The 25,974-nt window shown below is 36.1% G+C and overlaps 1 pseudogene; it reads left to right on the top strand.

Moving 5' to 3' along the window:
• The first annotated feature begins 1,199 nt into the window (after positions 1 to 1,199).
• Positions 1,200 to 2,123, top strand: LOC109676447 (olfactory receptor 7E24-like; annotated as a pseudogene).
• The last annotated feature ends 23,851 nt before the right edge of the window (positions 2,124 to 25,974 follow it).

The raw sequence follows: 25,974 nt of genomic DNA on the forward strand, positions 1-25,974 counted from the left end.
CAGAGCCTATTTAATCACATTTAACTTTATTTACATTAATCAACTATTCAAAACCACATTGGCACTTTTCATAGAAAAAGAAGCACAGAGGAAAGAGGACAGGTAAACTTTATGCCTTGGGTTGAGACACATTACAAAACTTCACATCCTTCCAGCTTCAGTGTTATTTGAAACTTGTATTCATCAACAAACTCACTGTTTCCGTAAAGATGGAATACTTTGTTTTAAAAAAACACTAATTAGCCAGGTTTTCAAAAGTTTCATATTTCCTCTAGTTACAACTCACGTATATGGAGTTATCTCTATTCACATTAAGCAGCACAGGCAGATTGTGATGAAGTGATTCACACACATTCTGCATATAGTAACAAGTCAATGATGGGGGACTAACACGTTCATTATTTCTGTCCTATTCCCAGGACACTAGCGCCTATATTTGTACCAAATTGAATGACTCCCTACATAAAATGTATTTGGGGGGGATTATATAGTAAATGCAATATGACTGGACAGGCAGAGGAATATTTTATTGCTTAAGAGTAAGAAGTTATGGTGACAATGACTCCCTCTGATAAAAGAAATATATTAAGATATTTAAAAGTATAAAAGCAGAACGTAAGGGAGAAAGTACATCTTTAAAAGAGTAAAGTTAGAAAACCCGAGAATGATGAAAAAAACCTCTTGATATATACCTGGAACTCCTCATGTTTCCTAATTCTGAACTCTCAACAATAGTGTACAAATAATGTTGTCTTTCATCATGCCGTGTTTATTAAGAGACTAAGACTAAGAAACTTTTATAATTTTCTAATTTTTATTATCCTTTTGTAAGAGCAAACTATATATTGATGTGATTATAGATTGTTTAACTTTTACACTCTTGGCCTTTTAATGTTGTTGAGTATCTCTAATGTAAATGTGCATGGAAGGTTGATAGCGAAGAAACAAATTGTGAAAGAATTCTAGAGGATTGGGTTTGTCCAAACTGATAAATATTTCTGAAGATTTTGTACCTGAAAGGTGAATTCTAATTTGTGAAAACTTGAATTTGATATATGCAATGTATATGCAAATATACTCATATAAGTATACATTTTAAGTATATTTTTAAGTATGTAATTTTTCATATATAATATTGAATGCCTATTTGTTTCATTTTTAACGTTTTATTTTTCAACAGGTGTCCAACCATTATAGAAGAACAAAATCTAACAAGTGTCTTAGAATTTTATCTCATGAGACTCACAGAGGATCCAGAACTACAACCTGTACTTTTTGGAGTATTCCTGTCCATGTACCTTGTCTCAGTGTTTGGAAATCTGATTATCATCTTAGCTGTTAGCACCGACTCCCACATCCACACCCCCATGTACTTTTTCCTCTCTATCCTGTCCTTGGCTGACATCTGTTTCATCTCCACTACAGTACCACAAATGATTGTGGGCATCCAAACGCAGAGCAGAGTCGTTTCCTATGTGGGCTGCCTGACACAAATGTCTCTTTTCCTAATTTTTCTATGTATGGATGACATGCTTCTCACTGTGATGGCCTATGACCGCTTTGTGGCCATCTGTCATCCCCTTCATTAACGAGTCATTATGAACCCTAACTACTGTTGTTGCTTAGTTTTATTGGGTTCTCTGTTTAGTCTTTTGGATTCCCAGGTGCACAATTTGATTGCTTTACAATTTACCTGCTTTAAGATTGTGGAAATTTCTAATTTCTTCTGTGACCCTTCTTTACTCCTTAATCTTTCCTGTTCAGAATTCTTTACAAACAGCATAGTTATGTATATTATTGGTGCTACATTTGGTTTGGTCCCCATCTCAATGATTTTTATCTCATACTACAAAATTGTTTCTTCCATTCTGAGAATTCCATCATCAAGTGGACGGCACAAAGCATTCTCCACCTGTGTTTCTCATCTCACTGTTGTGTGCTTATTTTATGTAACAGGTCTTGTAGAGTACCTTGGTTCAACTGGATCTCATTGTCCTATAAAAAATATTATAGCCTCATTAATGTACACTGTGGTCACACCTATGTTGAATACCTTCATCTACAGTCTGAGGAATAGGGACATGAGAAGAACCCTGAAAAGCCTCCAGAGTAGAGCAATCTGAACTGAAGCCTTATGGCATACATTTGGAACACACATTGGAGTCTCATGCAAATTTTGAATTTCATGTAAATGTTGTTTTCTTTGCACAGTGATTCTACTCATAACATTTCTCGAATGATAGCAGAAAAATGAGTTTAACTAAACTGTCTTCTATGCACTACAAAAAGTTTATGAACATGATGATGTGGATTAGGTGTAGCATAGTACCCATAATATTCCATAATGTCATGAAACATTATTGAGAAATTCCTGATTGCCAGTCTCTGAGCTTTGCTTTCTACACAGATTGTTTCAATTTGTCTACATAGTGTTTGTCATTTCAGAAGTGCCACATTAGTGTATTTTCTAGAAAAGAAAGGACACCTCATTTTTATGTAACTTTTGCTGTATTTTTTGTTGAAATCTCTGAAGTCACATTTTAATTGAAGTGTCTTATTATAGACACAAAACTTCTCATCTGGGTATCTTGCATGTTGTCACCTTGGCCACTCACTTTCCTGTCACTCCAAGATAAGACTACTTCCTCAGTGTGTTCTTCCATATGAGGATTTCTGGTACATCATAACATAGATCATTAGGCAGCATCCACTTCAATTACAGAAAGGCTGACATCATAGGAAGAGATCACAGAAACAGACAACAGAACTGGCATCTTTTTTGTTCTACTCTAGGATATCCTCATGAATACTTATAATAGACCGACTAAATCTCAAAAGGATATTTCAATCAGGTCTTGATGTTATTACTACTCAGAATTTGGAAGCATTTAAAAAAATTCACCTCAAATGTACATTTGTATAGCACATTTGTATATTTCCCCAAAACATTCTGATAGCTGAATAAAAAGGAAAAAAGGTTATTTTCTCTTTCCCAAAGAGTGACACCTTAATTTATAATCATTGGAATCATATTGAATATACAAATACACACACACACACACACACACACACAAACACACACAAGCTAAAGACTTCACCCTGCAGTCCTTAATTGAATGACTTTGCTTCAGATTCACCAGCAGAATATTCTTCATGGAGAAATGCCAGTGGGAACCCAGCTGCAAAGCCACAGACTAAAATGACCAAAACAATAGGCATTAAGATGAGACAAGACTTCTGCGCAAAAATGTTAGTATATGAATAGTAGAGATGGTGACAAAACAATGTGCATGTAATTCATGCTATTGAATGGTTGAAATGCCAATTTTTGCTTCCTATACATATGAAAACCACAATGTGAATGTAAACATGATTAATCTTTTAAAAAAGAAAGTAATAAACTAACTGAATTTTACACGAGTGTCCTCCTGAATATTAGAAGAGACCAAAGCCATTATGGACCTTCATTTTCTCTTTTCTTCCTTCATTTCTACTAGAAAGCTCTTTGATTAGAGAATACTTTTAAGTATGAACTCTGTGTATTGATCCTTCAAGGTCATATAATTATCAAGTAAGCCTGTGTCCATAGAACCTCCTTTTGCTGGATCTTGTCCACTGGCTCTATACCAGTGTTCCTCCCTCTCTTGATTATATGTATAAGAACTATGCATCTGACCCGGGTTTCATATGACAACTGTGGACTGAGTCTATCTCTTCATTGAGCACCTGGCAGGGATTCATATTGGTTCATCATTTCCTCACTTGTGTCCCAGCAGGGACCCAAACTAACCAAGTGAGTTCTGAGGGAGAAGACAATTAGAGGTGGGACTATTAGCTTCACTGAATCCTCATCATGAACACAAACATGACACCTTGGGTGGCCAGATTGGAGGATATAAATATGCAAAGTTTCAGGTATTAGCTGAAATTTGGTTTTCCAGCTGTGTTTGGCGCCCAAAAGTCTATTTTAAAGTTGTGTTTCCTTTGCTCTGGTTTTCCTTCCCATAGTCATCTCATCCATTGTTCCATAAGAAGAATACCTCTAAATTCTTTAGAAGTCTTAAATTTTGAAGAAGTTGATGATGAAAATGAGGAGGATGACAACACTATAATGACATCAAGAAACATTTTCAAGGCTTCCAGAATACCAGGCTATGAGAGAGGAAATTTATGGAACTTGTTTCTCAAGCAATAATATCCATAAGGTATCACATTAGTATTATATGACAGGGTGGAAGGTGCATCCTTTAGGTAGAAAAATTGAACTTATATTTTAATTGAACTATCTGATAAAAGGGACATGATATTTTCCTGTAGAATCTTATAGGTGGTGCCATTGGTAATGCAAACAAACATTTCATTACCTTTTCATTCCAGGAAGTCACAATTTCTCACTGAGCTTTTCACTTTGAGAGTTTTGCTATATCCTATCAGACAACAGTGGTGAGACTTGCTTCATATATTGTAGGAAGTATAGCCATAGGAAAAATCACAGAAACAGTATGCATATAGCAATTTAGCAATTTAGCACAGATACTGCACCTGACACTTCCTCAATTATTTTCTGAGATTTAACCACATCTTCTTTCTTTCTTACATCAGACAACTCAATATTCAAAGGAGAATCAATATCAGCTTCTTTATTTAATTTCCAAGCTGGAAATTTGAAAGTTTTAAGCATATACTGTAAGGTTAAGACCTCTGGAACTCACCTTTAAACTTTAGGATTTTGGGAAACTAATGAAAATATTTAGGGACTAAAGCACAGGAAATGGATACTGAAATTACTGCTTTCCTATTTCTGTTACATTGTATTTTATGCTTACCTTTATACAAATATGTACTGTGAATTTGGAGAAGAATGATTAAAAATTTCTGATACTCAGAGCATACACATTTTTGGCATAAAGAAGGCATAAAAATGTGTATCACAACAGTAAAATGGGGAACTTTGGGAAGAGAGAACCAGAGGAGAAGGTGAAGGTGGTGTGAATATGATGGAAGAACTTCATATGCATATGTAAAAATGAAATATTGAAAATGATTAGAATTTGATTAAAAATAGGTGAAGGAAGATTAGAAAGTACAATAGAGGGTGTGAATATGACGAAACTGCATGCTAATGAATGAAAATGCCACAATGATATTTGTTTAATTAATATACAGTAAAAAGAAAACAAAAATGATGTTAAACATTAAATAGATCCTTCATGCATTCGTGAGGATTGACAGGAAACATGTCAACAAGACATAAGATGGTTGGGGCTCAAAATGCACCTTGTGCTCTTCTCTATCTATAACATCCTCCACTTGAAATATGAGGGGTATTTTCACAAAAGCCATCAAGCTGTATTAATAGGTTATTTTAGGATAAAAATCAAGGGAAATGCAAGGTCTACCTTCATATTGTATAATCTGTACGATGGGTTATGGTTAGTTGAAATACACCTAAATAAAATATTTAGGAATCATTTTCTATAATTTCAATATTTTATATTAAAGGACAGGTGTAATGAAGAATGATGTCATGGTTATGATCAGTGATGTTATTCATTATATTCTTTTACCTAAACCATATTTATCAAAATTTGAGGTTAAGTATTGCAAAGGATAGGAGTTATATATTAAATAGCTTTATGAAGACACACCAACATTTCATTGAAGATAAACATATGCAAGTGAGTGCAATCAGAAAAGTGAGAATTATCAGAAACACTTAAGATAACTGACACAAAAATGTTTTCTTATTATGAACTCTGAATTTTGATATAGTGCGAAGATAACTAAGTCCTTGTGATTATGAATATTCTTCAAATTTTAGAGAAATTGTACTATTTACTTACAATAAAATGAGGTATATTTGACTGCTGTTTATTTTATTTTAACAGGAAAGCCTGACTCATGAATGAAGTTAAACCCCGACTACGTGTTTCCATTGAAAGTATCCTCAGAACACATTGGTCTGGAATATACCATTTGTCCTACTCAAACCTGCAGACAACCTGCACTTCTGTCCAACTGCAGGACTTAAATAGTGGAATATCTAGGGAAGGATATACATTCCACATCCTTACCTCATTATATGTTATTATGGTGCCTTTGAAGCAGCTTTGCCTGACTACAGAGAACAGACAGTGTAGTCCAGCCAGTAGACACATAGGATTTCAGAGCAAAAATATTAGCCCTGTCAACTATACATCCTGATAGCACTGTCTCCTTGCTGAAAGTTGGCACCATCTGGCCCATTTAGAGTCACAATTTTGAGTAAAGAGTAAAGTCTGCCCTCTGCCAAAGAATATTTGTAAATGCAGGAAAAGATAGTGTTCTTCTCCCATTCAAATATGAAACACAAATACAATGATAATAATCATGAGAACACCAAAATAACACATTATAGCTCTAATAATAGTACCTAAAGGAAGAGAGACACATAAAATGATAGTAAAAGAATTCAGGCAATGCCCTTAGAGTAGTTCCATAAACTAAAATAATGCACAGAAAAATAAATTTGTACACAAGACGTAAGTGAAACAATAAGAGTAATAAATAAGAAAATCATATAAATCCAAAGTGAAAAATACTATGACTAAGTTGGAAAAACTATGTAGAAAACTTGTATAGTAAACTAAATTTTGCAGATGCAATTATCAGTGAGCTTGAAATCAGATGACTTATTGGCTTTCAGATGAGAGAATAAGAATAAAGAATGCAAAACAATTGAAATGCTTACAGAAATTATGTGACATCACAAAGACAGTCTTCCTTCACAGCACAGGAGTTTTACAAGGTGAAGAAAGACAGACAGGATGAATCTGAAAGAATAATTAAACATAATGACTGCAAACTTCCCAAACTTGGGAAAAGATGACAGCATTCAGGGACAGGAAGCATAAAAGTCTCTAATCAATTTTACCCAAAGGAGGAGTTTCCAAAAAAATGTTTATACTGTCAAATATCAAAGGCAAAAAAATATTTCAAGTGAAAAAGATATAATATATGTATTACATACAAGGTCTCTATACCATTATCAGTGGATTTGCAGAAAAATCCTGCAGGCCCAAAGAGAGTAGAATTGTAAATCCAAACTCTTGAAGAAAATCATTTACCAACTAAAGCTTTATTCATGAAAGCTTTCCTTCAGAAATGAAGTGGAAATTTTAGAAGTATCAAATGATCAAAACCTGAAGGATTCCATAATCATTGGATATGCCTTATAGAAATTACTAAAAGAAGTTCTTCAAGCTGAACTTAAAACCTTATTAATAACACAAAAATATGTAAGCACAAGACTGAGAATATAAATAAAACAGAGTCATACACAAAATATTTCAATGCAGTAACAATGATATGTCAAGGAAATTTATCTCTCATTTAATGGTTAGATTAAAAGACTAGATTAATAAACTATTGTTAAAATAAGCAACAAGGGGATTGGACTTTGAGCACATGATAAAAGTGAGAGCACACAAGGGAGGGGTGAGGATAGGTAAGACACCTAAAAAATTAGCTAGCATTTGTTGCCCTTAATGCAGAGAAACTAAAGCAGATACCTTAAAAGCAACTGAGGCCAATAGGAAAAGGGGAACAGGAACTAGTGGAAAGGTTAGATCAAAAAGAATTAATGTAGAAGTTATCACACACAAACAGGAAATAAATGTGAGTCAATGCCCTGTATAGCTATCCTTATCTCAACCAGGAACACTTGTTCTTTCCTATTATTGCGTATACTCTCTCTTCAGCAAAATTAGAAATAAAGGCAAAATAGTTTCTGCTGGGTATTGAGGGGGTAGGGGCGAGAGGGAGGGGGCAGAGTGGGTAGTAAGTGAGGGGGTGGGGGCAGGGGGGAGAAATGACCCAAGCCTTATATGCACATATGAATAATAAAACAAGAAAAAGAGAGATCTGTTCATCATGAAAAAAATAAAAAAATAAAAAATTAAATAAATTTGTAAGAGATAGAAATTATAACATGATGTACATATGATAACAAAACTGTAAAATATAGGAAGAACTATGTGAATAATTATATGACCAAAGTAAAGTAGTTATAAAGTTGAAAAATTGCAGTATAAGAAAAATATACTGTAAGTATTAAATGGCTTATCTATACCTCATGGTTATCACAAACCCAAATTCTACAAGTAGTTGCATAATATATAAAAAGAAAGTATTCAAAGTATGTCATTTTATAAATGCTCAGAACACAAAAGAAGAGGAAACAAATAAAAAATGGCAATGTCAAATATTATTACCAGTCAGATATTTTAATATAAGTGGAACAAATTCTCCAGTCAAAAGACATAAACAGGATAACTGGCTAAAAACATAGCAAAACAAACAACAAAAATCAAGGTCACCCTCTAGGCTGTCTTAAAGATGTTCATGTCCCCTTTTTCTTGGTGGTGCTGAGGGTCGAGTTCGAGTCCAGGTCTCTGTGCATGATAAGCATGTGGCTCTTTTGCAAGCTACATGTCCAGCACTCATCTCACGTCTAATAACACATGTACACTGAAAATGAATAGCATTAGATACTCCTCAAATAAAGAAGACAAAAAATAACAGGAGTTAGCTGTATTTGTATAAGAGGAAGTAGACTTTAAGAAAAAAATTGTGAAAAGAGAGGAAATAATATTCTGGTAAAAAAAAGCTAATTCATGAAATAAATAACAATTGTAAGCAGAGATTGCTTTCCAGATTGGAGCACCTAAGTTCATAAAGCGAATATAAAAGGTTCTGAACAGATACATATCAAAGAGTAGTCGCAAGGTGAAAGGATCGAAGACTGCTACCTTGATTGCAGAAGATAAAAGCAAATAATCTCAAAGAGCAGAATTTCACATTGTTTGCCTAGCTGTTTTTTATTGTCACAAAACAATTCATAGTAGTTACCCAAGTGCCTATCCATCTAGTCAAGTGAAAAAGTAATGTAAAAATGGCCTAACTAAGGAATGCTCACATAGAGCAAGACAGTTTGAAATCACATTGGAAATTTCAGGGAGACTGTCATGTAGCATATGCCAACATGCACCAGAAGAATCCCTATTAACAACTGGAAGATGATAGGAATCAGAATTTTGTAAATGGAGTAATGTAGATTTTATTCTTCTTGTACCTTTGGTAGTACAAAGTGCCAATATGAACCTTTATGTGTGTCATCAAGAGGTAAAGAAACTGTGCATGGCTATGGGGTAGATTTGTCAGAGCAATGCCCTGCGCATAACTGCAAGATGAACTTATCTCAGTAGTCCCTGTAGACCATAAATTGATCCTGATACGAACAGACTCTGGCTTTGGACTAGGCTTTGCTTATTTGATACAAGTGTAAATAATCAGCCTGTGTCCTTCAGCCTTTCAGTTGACTGCTGAAAATCCATTTGGGTCTGTTTCTCCTCTTCCCAGAATCTTTGAATCACAGCATCCATGAAGTGTCTGTCTTCCTGCCAGTTTGAGGATAGAGTTTGACTGTGAATCATTTACTCAACAGGCAGAGGCAATGAACAGTCATTTCTTTGACATTCACTGGTATAGAGATTTCATAGTCTGGTGATGCCATGGGAGAGACTGGATGCAGGAATGCCTTGGGAAGTACTGCTTCCTGACCAACAAGACACACAGTTGGAGTAGTCAGATGAGGGGACCACAAAAGCAAACGTTTTAATTCAGAAGATCATGAGTTTATCCTTTAAAATGATTTTAATTAAAAAATTGAATGGACATATAGCAATTGTACAAACTTATGTACTTCAGTGTGATAATTTGACACATGCATGTAATGTGCAATTATCAGATCAGGGTAAATTAGCATCAGCATCTCCTTGAACATTGATCATTTCCTTTCATTTAGAACCTTCAAACTGCTCTCTTCTAGTTATCTATAAAATATATAAGAAATAAAACATTTGTAGACTATGTTCAACCTATTATGCCACAGAACAGTAGAGATTATTCCTCCCAGCTAATTGTATCTTATTGCCCATTACCTAGGACTCCTTTTTTCCCTTCCTACCTCTTCCTGGGTTCTAGTGAACACTATTTTGCTTTACATCCTTGGTTATGGTGAAAGTTTCAAAACTGTAATGCAGACTTATGCTTTCCTCCCATAATGGTTCTGAATATTATGGCACATGGCAATATAGTTCCCTATCACACACACCCAAGCATTACTCAGCCATCATGTACCCTCAGCACTTTCAGCATATTTTTGGTTAGCATTTTGGACTCAGTTCAACACAATTTGATTGCACTAAAATTTATATGCTTAGAGTATAAAGAAATTTCTGTTTCTTTCTAACTCTTCTAAACACTTTAGCTTATAGATTCTGATATCACACTTTACCAAAAGTTTTATAGTATGGGTGACACTATGGTCACCCCTATGCTGAATCCCTTCATGTGCTGCTTGGGTAGTAGGGACTATCAAAAGCAACCAGTGGAAGACCTGCGGAATTCATTTGAAATGCAGATTGGAAAAGGCAACAAATCAAAATATCTCTACCTATTAATCCTTCCTTCTTGTTCATATTGGCTTTGTAACTTGAGGTCTTTAATTCCTTATCATGATTCATTGTATAATAGTGGCTTTCAGGATTGGAAAGATAAAGGAATAGGAGCTTTTTAAATGGGTACAATGTTTCAGTTTAGGAATGTGAAAAATCTCTGGAGATGGATGGTAAACATGGCTTCACAACAATGTAAAATGTGGTATTAATACCACACTAGAGTGTACATTAAAATGTAGCTTTTGGTTATGTGTAGCTTTACACAAGAAAATGAAATACAGTGCAGAGGATTTTTTAAAAAAGATACAATTTAATTGAATAGTATTCATGAACTTCTTGAGTATTAGAAAGTTTTGATGCCTTTTGTGGAGAATGGTTTTCTCTTCTTTTGCCTCCATTAATATTATGAAGTCCATTGAGATTTGGAGAAAATGGACCAATTTGAATAATAATGAGCTCTGTGCATGGAGCCTTCAAGGTCATATAATAGACAATAATCAGCGTGTTCCTTCACTCCCTTCAACTTGATGTCTCCAGTCCCATGGGCTCCATCTGTGTTTCTGCTCCTCCCATGGTTGCTTGAATCAGGAAACTCCCATCTGCCATATTCATATTAACCTTGATACAGAGTCTGACTGAGCTCATTTAACATGAGGAATAGGAGTGGTATCAGTCCACCGACTTTGGTCATGATACAGCTGTCACAGAGTGCAACAAAGTAAGTGCTCACTGTATTCTTTGAGGAATTCTAGGAATATCAGAGTAAAGAGTTGTGGTTAGTACCTGCTATGTGAATGATAGGTAGGAATGCTATAGATCACAGAAAATGATCACAAAGAACAAGGGGTATAATAATTCAATGATATATCTCCAGGGATGCAGGGGTGGTTCAACATGTGAATATCAATAAACGCAATAAACCACATTAACAGAAGCAAAGACAAAAAACCACTTGATCATCTCAATAGATGCAGAAAAAGCCTTTGATAATATCCAACACCATTTCATGATAAAAGCTCTAAGAAAACTAGGAATAGAAGGAAAGTACCTCAACATTATGAAAGCTATATATGACAAACCTACAGCCAGCATTATACTTAACAGAGAAAAACTGAAACCATTCCCTCTAAAATCAGGAACCAGACAAGGATGCCCACTATCTCCACTCCTATTCAACATAGTACTGGAATTCCTAGCCAGAGCAATTAGGCAAGAAGAAGGAATAAAAGGAATACAAATAGGTAAACAAACTGTCAAAATATCCCTATTTGCAGATGACATGATCCTATACCTTAAAGACCCCAAAAACTCTACTCTGAAGCCTCAAAAAAATCAAATACCCAGGTGTACACCTAACAAAAGAAGTGAATTACCTCTACAAGGAAAACTATAAACTTCTGAAGAAAGAGATTGAGGAAGATTATAGAAAGTGGAGAGATCTCCCATGCTCATGGATTGGTAGAATCAACATAGTAAAAATGTCGATACTCCCAAAAGTAATCTACATGTTTAATGCAATTCCCATCAAAATTCCAATGACATTCATTAAAGATCAAAAAATCTACCGTAAAATTTATATGGAAACACAAGAGGCCACGGATAGCCAAGGCAATACTCAGTCAAAGAACAATGCTGTAGGTATCACAATACCTGACTTCAAACTATATTACAAAGCAATAACAATAAAAACAGCATGGTACTGGCACAAAGACAGACATGAAGACCAGTGGAACAGAATAGAGAACTCAGATATGAACCACACAACTATAACCAACTTGTCTTTGAAAAAGGAGCTAAAAATATATGATGGAGAAATAGCAGCTTCTTTAACAAAAACTGCTGGAAAAACTGGTTAGCAGTCTGAAAAAAACTGAAACTAGATTCATGTATATCACCCTATACCAATATTAACTCAAAATTAATCAAAGATCTTAATATCAGACCACAAACTCTAAAGGTGGTACAGGAAAGAGTAGGAAATATTCTGGAGTTAGTAGATATAGGTAAGAACTTTCTCAACGAAACCCCTGCAGCACAGCAACTAAGAGATAGCATAGATAAATGGGACCACATAAAGCTAAAAAGCTTCTGTTCATCAAAAAGAAATGGACTCTAAACTGAAGAGAACACCCACAGAACAGGAGAAAATATTTTCCAGCTATACATCAGACAAAGGACTGATAACAAGAATATATAGGGAACTTAAAAAACCAAATTCTCCCAAAACTAATGAACCAATAAAGAAATGGGCAAGTGAACTAAATGGAACTTTCTCAAAAGAAGAAATTCAAATGGCCAAAAAACACATGAAAAAATGCTCACCATCTCTAAAGGAAATTCAAATTAAAACCACACTAAGATTCCACCTCACCCCTGTTAGAATAGCCATCATTAGCAACACCACCAACAACAGGTGTTGGCGAGGATGCAGGGATAAAGGAAAACTCTTACACTGTTGGTGGGAATGTAGACTAGTACAACCATGCTGGAAAAAAATTTGGAGGCTACTTAAAAAGCTAGACATTGATCTACCATTTGACCCAGCACTACCACTCTTGGAGATATACCCAAAAGACTGTGACACAGGTTACTCCAGAGGCACCTGAACACCCATGTTTATTGTGCCACTATTCACAATAGCCAAGTTATGGAAATAGCCAAGGTGCCCCACCACCGAAGAATGGATTAAGAAAATGTGGTGTCTATACACAATGGAATTGTATGCAGCCATGAAGGAGAACGAGATGTTATCATTCACTGGTAAATGGATGGAATTGTAGAACATCATTCTGAGTGAGGTTAGCCTGGCCCAAAAGACCAAAAATTGTATGTTCTCCCTCATATGTGGACATTAGATCAAGGGCAAACACAACAATAGGATTGGATTTTGAGCACATGATAAAAGTGAGAGCTCACAAGGGAGGGGTGAGGATAGGTAAGACACCTAAAAAATTAGCTAGCATTTGTTGCCCTTAATGCAGAGAAACTAAAACAGATACCTTAAAGCAACTGAGGCCAATAGGAAAAGGGGACCAGGAACTAGAGAAAAGGTTAGATCAAGAAGAATTAACCTAGAAGGTAACACCCACGCACAGGAAATCAATGTGAGTCAACTCCCTGTATAGTTATCCTATCTCAACCAGCAAAACCCTTGTTCCTTCCTATTATGGCTTATACTCTCTCTACAACAAAATTAGAAATAAGGGCAAAATAGTTTCTGCTGGGTATTGAGAGGGTAGGGGGGAGAGGGAGGGGGCGGAGTGGGTAGTAAGGGAGGGGGTGGGGGCAGGGGGGAGAAAGGACCCAAGAATTGTGTGCACATATGAATAATAAAATAAAAAAAACAAACTCATAACCCTCAGCTGGCAAAGTGGCTCAGTGGTATAGATAAAAAAAAAAGAAAGAATGAAATTTTGTCATTCGCATGTAAGTGGTGGAATTGGAAAACATCACCTTAAGCAAAGTTAGTCAAAGTCAGAAGGCCAAAAATCACATGTTCTCTGTTATATGCAGATTATAGACGTAATGCAAACACTGTAATATTATTACACATGGGTCACAAACTATGTGGAGACCACGCGTGGGAGGGATAGGGAATGGGAAGAAAACCAAAAACTTGATTTTTAAAAAATTGTTTTGTTCATTTATTCACATATGCATACCTTGTTTGGGTCATTTCTCCACCCTGCTCCCCATCCTCACCCTTCCCCCCTCCCCTCCTCAGTTTCAGGCAGGTCCCCTTGTTCCCCTGTGACTGATTTTGTTGAAGAAAAGACATAAGCATGATAAGAATGACAAAGTGTTTTTGATAGTTGAGTTAAGGATAGCCATACAGAAAGATTCCTACTATTGCTTTCCTGTACCCATGTGTTATGACCCATGTTGATTCAACTCTAACTGATCTTTACACTGGTTCCTGATCCCCTGCTAGTGATAACCTGTCATTTTAAGGTTTCTGTATTAGCTCCTCTGGAGTGGGGACATCAAACCCTTTCATGTTTTGGGTTTTCTACCTATTCCTATATCTCCCGTATGTGCTCTCCCCTTGTCATGTGATCCAAGTCCAACGACATTGTTGCATTTGACCTAGATTGAAAGTGCACATATGAGGGAGAACATAGGATTTTTGGTCTTCTGAGCCTGGCTGACCTGGCTCAGAATGATGTTCTCCAGTTTCATCCATTTACCTGTAAATGATAAGATTTCATTTTTCTACATGGCTGAGTAAAATTCCATGGTGTACAAGTACCACATTTTCTTGATCCATTCATCGGTAGTGGGGCATCTTGATTGTTTCCATAACTTGGCTATTGTGAATAGTGCTGCAATAAACATGGGTGTGCAAGTGCCTCTGGAGTAACCTGTGTTGCATTCTTTGGGTATATCCTTGGGAGTGGGATTGCTGGATCATATGGCAGGTCTATGTTTAGATTTTTAAGAAGTCTCCAAATTTTTTTCCAGAGTGTGTGCACCAGCTTGCATTCCCACCAGCAGTGGATTGGGTTCCTTTTTCCCCACATCCTCACCAGCATTTGTTGTTGGTGGTATTCTGGATGATGGCTATTCTAACAGGGGTGAGGTGGAACCTTAGTATGGTTTGATTTGCATTTCCTTTATGGCCAGAGATGCTGAGCATTTTTTCATGTGTTTTTTGGCAATTTGAATTTCTTCTTTTGAAAAAGTTCTGTTTAGTTCAGTTGTCCATTTCTTAATTGGTTCATTGATTTTATGAGGGTTTAGTTTCTTAAGTTCCCTGTATATTCTGGTTATCAGTCTTTGTCTCATGTATAGCTGGTAAATATTTTCTCCCACTCTGTGGGTGGTCTTTTCAGTTTAAAGACCATTTCTTTTGTTGTGCAGAAGCTTTTTAATGTTATGAAGTCCAGTTTATTCATCCTTTTTCTTAGTTGCTTGGCTACTGGGGTTCTATTGAAGAAGTCATTGCCTATACGTATTTGTTCCAGAGTGTTTCCTGCCCCTTTCTGTAGTAACTTCAGAATTTCAGGTCTGATATTTAGGTCTTTGATACATTTTGAGTTGATACTATTACAGAGTGATACACATGGATCTAGTTTCAGTTTCTTGCAGACAGATGACCACTTTCCCCAGCAACATTTGTTGAAGAGGCTGTCTTTTCTCCATCATATATTTTTGGCATCTTTGTCAAAAATGAGGAGGATATAGTTGTGTGGGTTCATATCTGGGTCTTCTATTCTGTTCCACTGGTCTTCATGTCTGTTTTTGTGCCAGTGCCATGCTGTTTTTTGTTGCTATTACTTTGTAATACAGTTTGAAGTCGGGTATTGTGATACCTCCAGCATTGCTCTTTTTGCTGAGTATTGCCGTGGCTATTTGTGGTCTCTTGTGTTTCCAAATGAATTTAGGCTACATTTTTCAATCTCTGTGATGAAAATCATTGGGATTTTGATGGGAATTGCATTAAACGTGTAGATTGCTTTTGGTAGTAGGCCATTTTTATTAGGTTGAGTCTACAGATCCATGAGCATGGGAGGTTTTTCCATCTTCTGTAGTCTTCCTTGATTTCTTTCATCTGGAGTTTGTAATTCTCCTTGTAGAGGTCATTCACATCCTTTGTTAAATTTACTCCTAGGTATTTGATTTTTTTTTGAGGCTATTGTGAATGGAATTGTTTCCATGTGTTCCTTCTCAGTTCATTGTTGGTGCATAAAAAAGCTAATAACTTTTGCAGGTTGCTTTTGTATCCTGCCACCTTACTGTAGCTGTTTATGATGTCTAAGAGTTTCTGGGTAGAGATTTTTGGGTTTTTAAGGTATAGGATCATATCGTCTGCAAATAAGGATATTTTGAGTTTCTTTACCTAATTGTATTCCTTTTATTTCTTCTTCTTGCCTACTTGCTCTGGCTAGAAATTCCAGTACTATGTTGAATATGAGTGGGGAGAGTGGGCATCCTTGTCTCATTCCTGATTTTAGGGGAATGGTTTCAGTTTTTCACCATTAAGAATGATGTTGGCTGTAGGTTTGTCACATATAGCCTTTACAATGTTGAGGTTCATTCCCTCTGTTCGTAGTTTTCTTATAGCTTTTATCATGAAGTGGTGTTGGATCTTGACAAAGGCTTTTTCTGCATCTATTTTGATGATCAAGTGGTTTTTGACTTTGGTATTACATTTATAGATTTGCATATGTTGAACCACCCCTGCATCCCTGGGATGAAGCCAACTTGGTCTTGGTGAATGATGTTCTGATGTGTTGTTGGATTTGTTTTGTCATTATTTTATTGAGGATTTTTGCATCAATATTCACTAGGGAAATTGCCCTGTAGTTCTCCTTTTTGGAGATGTTTTTGTCTGGTTTTGGGATAAGTGTGATACTGGCTTCAGAAAATGAGTTCAGCAGTGTTCCTTCCCATTCAATTTCATGGAACAGTTTAAGGAGAGTTTGTAGTAGTTCTTCTTTAAGTGTCTGATAGAATGCAGCAGTGGATCTGTCAGGTCCTGGACTTTTATTTTTTGGGAGGCTCTTGATGGCAGCTTCAATTTCTTTTTATGTTATAGATCTATTCAGGTAATTAATATCCTTTTGTTTCAATTTTGGGTGGTTGTAAGTTTCTAGAACTCTGTCTATTTCTTTGAGATTTTCACATTTATTAGATTATAGGCTCTCAAAGTCGTCTCTGATGATTTCCTGGATTTCTGTGGTATTTGTTGTTATCTCTCCTTTTGCATTTCTGATTTTTCTGATTTTGTTTTTTTTACTCCTCATTTTCATTGCCAGGGGTATGTCAATGTTATTTATATTTTTGAAGAACCAGCTTTTTTGTTTCATTGATTCTTTGTAATTTTTTTTTGTTTCTATTTCATTGATTTCAGCCCTTATCTTAATTATTTCTTTCCTTCTGCTTGTTTTGGGATTTGTTTGTTCTTGTTTTTCTAGGGGTTTCAGCTGTAGTGTTAGGTCATTGATTTGAGATCTTTCTGTCCTTTTGATATATGCACTCATGGCTATAATCTTTACTCTTAGGACTGCCTTTGCTGTATCCCATAGGTTCCTGTAGATCATGTTTTCATTTTCATGAACTTCCAAGAACCTTTTAATTTCCTGTTTTATTTCATCAGTGACCCATTCATCATTGAGTAAGGTGTTGTTCAGCTTCCAATTGTTTGTGTGTTTTTTACTGCTGTTTTTATTGTTGATTTCTTGTTTTAATGCATTGCGGTCAGACAGAATGCATGGGATTATTTCTATTTTCTTATATTTGCTGAGGCTTGCTTTGTGATCTAAGGTGTGATCAATTTTGGAAAAGGTTCCATGGGCTTCTGAGAAGAATGTATATTGTGCAGAATTTGGATGAAATATTCTGTAGACATCAGGTAGGTTCATTTGATCTATGGTGTGATTTAGTTATAGGATTTCTTTATTGATTTTTTTGTTTGAATGACCTATCTATTGGTGATAGGGGGTATTAATGTCTCCCACTACCTCTGTGTTGTCTATATATGCTTTTAGGCCCTTCAGAGTATTATTGGTGAAATTGGGTGCATTGACGTTGAGTGCATATAGGTTGGTATTTCCTTTTGGTGTACTTCCCCTTCTAGCTCGTTTGATCAAAGTAGGTTTGAAGTCTACTTTGTCTGATATAAGTATTGCTACCCCTGCCTGTTTACATGGACCATTGGCTTGGTAAATCTTCTTCCAGCCTTTCACTCTCAGCCAGTGCTTATTTCTATTGATGAGATGGGTTTCCTAGGCAGCAGATTGTTGGACCTTCCTTTTTAATCTAGTTTGCCAATCAGTGTCTTTTGATGGGAAAATTTAGTCCATCAACATTCAATGTTAGTATTGATAAGTACGTGGTGATCCCTGTCATGTAGTTGTTTTTGTTGATTAAGGGTTTGATTGTGTGTAGATGCATCAGTGTTACTCTTTGCTTTCTTGCCTTTTCTTCTCCTGTGGTTTGGTATTACCTGCCCTTTCATGGTTTTGTTTGCTTTCATTTTCTGTGGGCAGAATTCCTTGGAGAATCTTTTGTAGTGGAGGCTTGGTGGTCATATGTTGTTTTAGTTGCTTATCATGAAAGACTTTTATTGCTCCATCTATTTTGAATGATAGTTTTGCTGGGTAGTGTGTCCTAGGGTTGAAGTTATTTTCATTCAGTGCTTGGAAGACCTCACGCCATGCTCTTCTTACTTTTAATGTTTCTGTTGAGGAGTCTGCTGTGATTTTGATGGGCTTGCCTTTGTATGTTATTTGTTTTTTCTCTCTTACAGCCTTCAATATTCTTTCTCTAGTTTCTGTACTTGTTGTTTCAATGGTAATATGTCATGGGGTAGTTCTATTTTTATCAGGTCTGTTCGGTGTTCTGGAGGCTTACCTGAATAGGCATAGTTTTCTCTAGATTTGGGAAGTTTTCTGTTATTATTTTGTAGAATATATTACACATTCTTTTTGGTTGCACCTCTTCTCCTTCTTCAATGCCCATGATTCTCAGGTTTGATGGAGTCAGTGAGTTCTTGTATTTACTTTTCGCAGTCTTGTGTTGTTTAACTAATAGTTCTTCAGTTTTTCCTTTAATTGTCATTTCATCTTCAAGTTCTGAGATCCTATCTTCTGTTTGTTCTATTCTGGTGGAATGCCATTCCATTTTGTTTTGTTTTTCTGTTTCATTCTTTTTTCTGAGGTTTTCCATATCTTGGGTTACTTCCTCTTTAATATTGTCAATTTTGACCTCAATTAATTTATCTCACGTTCATGGTGGTCTCAGTTTCAGTTTGGAGTTTATTTAGAGCTTCTATGATTTCATTTATTTGTTTTTATGTTTTCTCATATTCTTTATTTTTGTTCTCTTGGAATTTCTTGAGTGCCTTGTGTACATTTTGGTTGACCATGTCTAGTGACATCTCTATGAAATTCCCATTAATTAGTTGTAGGATTTCTTCTTTCATCGTGTTCTTGTGGGCTTTGTTGGGTTCCTTGATATAATTTATTTTGTTTTGTTGGAGTCTGGGTCTGGGTATCCGTTTTCTTCATTTCACTCTAAATCCTGCAGTACTTTATTATTTGGTGGGGAATAGTTTTCTTCCCTTTTTCTTCTTCCCATATTTCCAAGAGGTAATGCTTTTATCCCTGAACTATGTGTAATTTAGTATTAGCTGGGTAGCAGTATTAATACTAACAAAACCAAGGGAGAAAGAAAAAAAAGAGAGAGAGATGGAAAGATGAAAGGAATAGAGTAGAGAGGAAAAGGGAAAAAAATGGTAGAGATGGTGGATGATCAAACAGTAAACCAGGCAGCAAATCCCTTAAAGAAAGGAAAAAATAAAAATTAAAAATAGAAAAAAAAATCACCAGTTCTGGAGCAGTAGAATTGCAATGTTAGTTGTTGTGATGCTAGTTATTTAGCATCCAGACCTGTGTGTGTGTGTCTCTTAGGTAGGTTTGGATCCTTCCTGTGGCAATTGGATGGTGGGTGGGGTCCCATGGGCCTATGGGTGGAGGCCTTTAGCTGAAGTGAAGCAGGCCTTTGGAGTGTGGGCTTGGCATGCCTAAAGGGCACAGGCTGGCAGAGTGGAGATCTGCATGTCTATGGATCCCTGGTTTGACAGGCTTGGGGGGCACAACTGAGCAGAATGTGTGTGTTTTGGTCTCCAGCTTGGCAGGCCTTAGGGGCACAGCCTTGCAGAGTGAATATTATGCAGTGCTGTGTTGGCTTTGGGGATGTGGTCAGAAAAGCAGAGATCATGCAGGGCTGGGGATCATGGCCCAGTGAGACAGAGCTCCTGTAGGGCTGTGCAGGCCTGGCGGGCATGGCCTGGCATTGATAGCAAATGTCTGTGGATCCCTGGTCTTAAGGGCTCATCGCATGGAGATCCTGCAGGTCTGAAGGTTGGGAGTTTGGGGTAGCACAACTCTGGTGGGGCAAAAGAGCAGGGGTGGAGGATCAGAGATCCCATGGTGTACATGGGCCTATGGGGCAGGTCTTGGCATGCAGTGCCTGCTATTCTTTTGGTATATGGTTTGGTGGAGAGGCCTCCAAGGAGCTAAGGGTTCAGAGTGCTGATGTTTCAGCTCTCCCTGGTGTTTTACCTCATTCAAGCAAGTCTCCAGATTGTTGTCAAAGTCCCTGGATCATGGAGGTCAGAAGGTTTGTGGCTGTAGTTTGGTCGCCATCTTGGATCTCAAAAAACAACCAAAAATTTGAATGTGGTTGATATGCTCACTGTATGGGAGCAAATATAGTAATCTTAAACTGGCATAGGACACTATGGGGGGGGAACTAGGAAGTAGTGAAGAAGTCTGGTAGCAATGAACCAATTTGGGTTGTAATACATATATGCATGTAAACAACTCAAGGAATCTCCTTGTATAACTATCTTCATCTCCAACTGGCAAAATCACCATGTTTTTCTTATTATCTTTTATGCTTTTTCTTTAACAAAGTTGGAGAAAAACAGGGTAATAGGTGCAGGGGTGGGGGGTAGCCCCCAAAAGGTATATACATGTAAGTAAATGTAAAAATGATAAAATAATTTTTTAATTTTTTATTTTTTTAAATTTTTATATATATATTTTTTTCTTTTATTATTCATATGTGCATACAAGGCTTGGGTCATTTCTCCCCCCTGCCCCCACCCCCTCTCTTAACACCCACTCCGCCCCCTCCCTCCCCCCACCCCCTCAATACCCAGCAGAAACTATTTTGCCCTTATTTCTAATTTTGTTGTAGAGAGAGTGTAAGCAATAATAGGAAGGAACAAGTGTTTTTGCTGGTTGAGATAAGGATAGCTATACAGGGAGTTGACTCACATTAATTTCCTGTGTGTGTGCGTGTGTGGGATTTGATCTCATCCCAGCTAGAATGGCTATCATCAACAGGACAAAAAACAACAAATGTTGGCAAGGATGCAGGGGAAAAATCAACATTTTTGGTGGGAATGTAAATAAGTCCGGCCACTAAGAAATTAGTATGGAGGTTCTTCATATTAATATGAATATTATATTCATATAATATGACTACCAGCTCTACCTCATAGGGTTATAGAGAAAAAAAGTCAGATTGATATCAATATAAGTGCATATAAATGTTATCCCAGCATTATCCACAGTAGCTAAATTATGTAATATCCTAGGTGCCAATTAATGGATGGATGGATAATGAGCTACTGCACATGTAGAATGCAATATTTTAAAAACTATAATGTAATTTTTTTATTTTGCATTTTGTTTTTTTCTTATTTTTTTTTACAATATAAAATATTTGAATTTACACTGTCCACCATTCTCTTTCATCCCCCAGCACCCATTCCTGGGATCATTACAACAGGTCTCATTTTTCCATTTACATAAATATGTAGTATTAGTCATAGAGAATGAAATTATGTTGTTGGCAGAGAAGTGGATGGAACTGTAGATCATCATTTTAATTGTTTCAACATTGGCAGGACTGGGGTTTGAACTCAGGGCTTTGCACTTCCAAAGCAGACCCTCTACCGCTTGAGCCATACCTCCAGTCCATCATCATTTTAATTGAAATAAGCTAGACTCAGAAGGAAAAAAATCACATTCCCTCACAGTGGGAACTAGAGTTTAACAAATAGCCATGAAAAAAGAAGTGGCTATTAGGAAGAGCAGGAGGAGCACCAGAAGAGCAGTGGGATATAGAGAGACAGAAATGGGAATTGATCAACAATGTACTTAAACTATATGTATGAAATTATGATTATGAAGCTCAAAGTAAGTATATGGAAATCAAAAAACCTTTTTAAAAAGTGTAAAATGGTTGGTGAATATGATCAAAATATAATTACATGTGTGGAGAAAAGTCATATGAAATTCATTATCATGTAAAATTAATATATATTAATAAAATACAGAAAAACAAAAACTATTTTTATTTATATTATTTTTTTAATTTTTCAAGACAATGATACACTCTACATGGTTAACATGCTTCATGATTATGTCCATGGTTATGTATACCTTTCTCAAAATTTGAAGGCCGCTAAAGACAAGTGCTCACGACCTGGGTGGGTATTCTGTGTGAACCTGACTCTTATAAGAGTGGCAGGGAATGAGAAATAAGACACACACAGATGTACAGACAAAACAGAAAAGCTGGGGACTGGAAGGCTGCACGTACCTTCTGGGGTATGTGTGTGCCTAACTCAGCCAGAGTGTTTATTTTCATAGGTCAGAACAAGGAAGAGACTCAGGTAAAAATCAAGTTTTAACAATTCTTGATGCAAGGAAAAGGAATCAGGTTTGGGAAGCTGATTTTCCTAAGGCTGTATAGGGTTAATTACAACACATCTGTTCTGGAATCATCAAGGCATGCAGGACACGTTATCTAAAGTATTGATTCATCTGGCATCAGGGAGTCTCATAACTGTTCTGGTACTTTATCTAGTTTTGCATCACGGGGTGGTATGTGCACACAACATGTTGTATTCTTCAAGGAGATGTGAGAACAAAGGTCAAGACACCAGATACTGGGAAAAATATGGTAAGAGAGGCTGTGCTGTGCAAACTCAATGACATCCCAGTCCAGGGTTCAAGCCTGTTTCCCAACAAGCAAGTATAGGAGTTTCATATTAAATGACTATAAAGGAAATTCCACATACTTAAGTGAGTACTTATTTGCATGAAGTCACAAAGTCAGAAAGTCAAGGAATTAAAAAGATCCATGAAACTAACAGGAAAATAATAATATTTGGGATTACTGTGCTTTGAATTTATGTTAATACTTGATAACATGGTCTTATCTCATGACTCTATATCTTGTCTCTTGTGTAAAATTCAATAAAGTATATTTTATAATTAGGAATTTCTTTCAATTAGAAAGAAATTCATTAACAGTAGGATAATATTTTTCTATATATTCTTTGAAGACTAGGTTATGTATTAATCTGAATATGGTGTTTTGTCTTTAATGTTGTTGGTCTTGTAATTTTTTTTTACTGGAGCATCTCTGTTTGCTTGATTCCTTCTACTATAACAAATATTTAAAATAATCAACTTATAAAAAGAAAATGCTTATTTTGTTTCAGACAGTTTGAGGTTCCATTTGATCCCATTTGTTTTTTCTGTGGTGAGACCAAATAATATCACAAAGGAAGAATGTGGAAGAACAAAATGCTTAACATATTGCTAGGAAAAAACTAGAATGGAGGAAGAGGCTTGGGACTTACTATTTTGAAGACATGTTCCCAATGACCTGGAGGCCAAACACTAAAGCCTTTCTTCCTAAATTTTTCTTCGTGTCCAGTAGGAGCACCTTGTATACTGACTCCTTCAAATACAGGTTTTTGGGGAAAAAGCAACATCTAAACTATAGTATTAGCATGGGTGAGTATAAGAAAATGCCATTTTTTTCTTTTCTCTTCTTTTCTTATACAAAATTGGAAAACAGGAGTTTAGGACAGGTCCTGCCTAGGGGAAGGTAGGTACAGTGAGAGGCAGGAAGTGACAGGAAAGAGGTAAGAGGGTGAATATGAAAAAATGTGTTTTGCATCATGTATTTTACTAAGATTATAATAACCATATTAGCAATAAATATACATAAAATATAAAAAACTAAATGTGCTCACTAACAGTTCATTATTTCTGTTCATGGAGAAATATTCAATAACTATGTTTGTGGAAAGTGTTGTCACAGGTTTAAGTGGATTTAGCCAAGTTATTTTTATCAATATGTGAAAGTCATATAATGGTAGTGAGGTGCATCATTTTAAAATGTATGATGTGCATTTATGTGCATGCTGTAAATATCAAAATGAAACCATATTATATAAGTAATATAAGATAATAAAAAAGAAAATGTTTAAAGTCAAGTGGAATGTTAGAGAGGACTTAAATGAAAAACAAGGAGGTGAATAAGTCCAGATTCCTTAGCTCATGCAGGCAACTGCAGCTTCATGGGAAACAGTGGTAGAATGATTGTGGTTTGAGTCCAGCCTCTGTAAAAAGTTATTAATATCTTTCTCAGTGAACAAAGTGGGCATGGTTAAACACAGCTCTAATCTCAGTTACCTAGATGCACAGATATGAGCATTATGGTTCAAGGCAAACACTGAGCAGGCATGACAGCCTATCTGAAAAATCACAAAAGCAAAAAATGCTGAGGGCATGAGTCAAGTAGTAGACTACATGCCTGGCAAACATGAGGCCCTGAGTTAAACCCTCCAAACAAATAAACAAAACAAAAGGAGGGAAATAAGAAATCAGAGAATGAACAAACCCCTAGAAGATAACTAACACATAACAAGGTTTTCTGATGATGAATGAACAACTTTGATTTAGTGTTCAAATAATGCAGTACTAGGACTGTTATAATCTTCTAATTACTTAAAGCAATTTGACCCATGGTTTAGAATGAAATAAAATATATTTGGCCGCATTATTTTTAAAATAGTATGATTATCTTTGAATTTTTTTTACAATAATAATACAATGGAGTTTAAGAGTGGTAACTCTGTACATGCATACAGTACTGTAACAAGAGCATCCTCACCCTTGTATCTCGTTCTTTCTCCGCTCAATTTCCTATAATATGAATCATTATCTTCTCAAAGTGAAAGGGATATGATGACATATAACTACTTCCTTAACGCTTTTGACTTTTCCTTACCTTGACCACAAGCTGATTATTAGTAATTTTTTGCCTTCAAACACTATTCATTTGAGTCTACTGGAAGTAGTTACACATATAAGGAGATGAGAAAAGCACAATTGAATAATGAAATACATCTAAGATGATTGAATTTGCAACAACTGAGAAGCATTACTAACGTGTATGGACTATGAAATGAGAATAAATATTCTGCGTGCTTAAATTCAGAATATAGGGAGAAGTCTATGTGAATGTTGTTTCCTTTTTCTAACACACTTTTCTATTTAAAAAGATATCTAAGCAATGTAAAAATGCAAAATATAACATCCGTATCAGAATTCCTCCTCATGAAACTCTCAGAGGATCCAGAGCTGCATCCTGTTCTTTTTGGAGTGTTCTTGACTATGTACCTGGTCACAGTGCTTGGGATTCTGCTCATCATCCTGACCATCATCTGTGACTCTCACCTCCATACCCCTATGTACTTCTTCCTCTCCAATCTGTCCTTAATTGATATCTGTTTCACTTCTGTCACAGTCCCGAATATGATTGTGGACCTCCAAAATAGCAGAAGAGTCATCTGCTATGTGGACTGTATGACACAGATGTCCCTTTTAATATTTTTTGGATGTACAGATAGTCTGCTTCTCACTGTGATGGCTTATGATCAGTTTGTGGTCATCTGTCATCCCCTGCATTACTCAGTCATCATGAATCTTCAACTCTGTGCCATCTTAGTACTGGTGTATTTTTTGTTTGATCTTTTGGACTCCCAATTGGATAATTTGATTTTCTTACAATTTTCCTACTTCAAGGATGTGAAATTTCTAATTTCTTCTGTGGTCCTTCTGAACTTCTTAGTCTTGGCTGCTCTGATACCTTTACC

This window comes from Castor canadensis, chromosome 14, assembly GCF_047511655.1.
Source record: "Castor canadensis chromosome 14, mCasCan1.hap1v2, whole genome shotgun sequence".
NCBI classification, from domain to species: domain Eukaryota; kingdom Metazoa; phylum Chordata; class Mammalia; order Rodentia; family Castoridae; genus Castor; species Castor canadensis.